Raw genomic sequence first — 1,310 nt, 5'->3', positions numbered from 1 at the left:
CTTCGAAACACGTGCCCTAAATTGAAACGTGCCTCCGTTCCTCCATAAAACCAGCTGAGGCGGTCAGCCTTTGCGCCCTGTGGAAACGCAGTAAGGCGGACTTATCTGCCAAAGAGAGAGGAGCTGATCGCCAGTGCGAAATGGCGAGGGGAGGGCAGAAGGCATAGCCTTGGCTCCCCCGCCCCCTTTGCGCCAGTTTGTCTTGCAGTTATTCAAAATGATTGAGTTTTCTGAAGAAGGCCCTTTAGAGAGAGAACAAAACCAGCAACAACCTCTTCCCCCAAAACCAACATGAATATCAACCTGTCCACCGGCAGGGCTTCGCAGCTTAGAGGCATTACAATAAAATTTACGGCGTCCTTAACAACTCCCAAGCAAAAGCATTAAAATTCCCTTTAATTGAGAAAACATTGATTTTTAACTCTGGAAAGAACGAACCCGTAATTTAATTGCAAACTTTCACCGACAGAGCAGCATCTCAGGGAGGCCACATTCCATCTTTAACAGAGCCACTTTATGGAGTGATAAAAGCGAAGAAAACCTGACAGAGAGAGAGTCGCAATTGCGAAAGAAAAGTTATTTGCCTTCCCTTTCCCTCTTCGCAGCTCCAAACTATCGCACTCTTCCCTCCCCCTTCACCCCCCGCCCCCCGATAACACAACACAAGTGTAAAAGCAAAGGATTTTGGATCCAGGGGAGAAGCAGTAGTTCATATTTTAAATAACGATTTGCCTTTACCAGGCAAGGAGTGATGCCAAGAGGCTTAAGGGAACATTTTCACAAAATGGTAGCCTCTTTCAAAAAGGACACTAATCGGATAAAATTTCCTTACTTTCCCTTGTTCGTTAAAAAAACCCCCATTGCTAAAGGGAAAGGAAAGGGAAATCCCACCCTCGCTTTCTATCTTATTTCTGTATCGGTTTTTGGTATTATAGGAGAGTAAAGAAGTTTTTGTTTGGTGGTTTTTCATTGATCAGTCACTCTGAGCTAATGTAATTATCCTCATCAATAGAAGGCTGCAGAGAGAATCATTATGTGGGTGACATTGATAAATGATCACCCAAGAGCTGCCTTTTCTCTTGGGCACCCCCACATATGACCCTCCCACATACACAAGGTAGCCATAGAAACACCTTGAGATCCTCAAACACTGCTGCGAATGGGAGAATACAGAGAAAGCGAGAGAAATCCAACTTCACACACTTTCTGCCCCTGCTGAAGCCTCCTTCCCATAGCACGGAGCCACCGAGCCGGGCTCCGCTCTGCCGCCCGGCCCCGCTCCCTCTCAGGGCACCGCATTAAGTACTTGG

Source organism: Pygoscelis adeliae, unplaced genomic scaffold (genome assembly GCF_000699105.1).
Source record: "Pygoscelis adeliae isolate BGI_AS28 unplaced genomic scaffold, ASM69910v1 Scaffold3, whole genome shotgun sequence".
In the NCBI taxonomy this organism is placed as follows: Eukaryota; Metazoa; Chordata; class Aves; order Sphenisciformes; family Spheniscidae; genus Pygoscelis; species Pygoscelis adeliae.
This window is presented reverse-complemented; position numbering follows the sequence as displayed.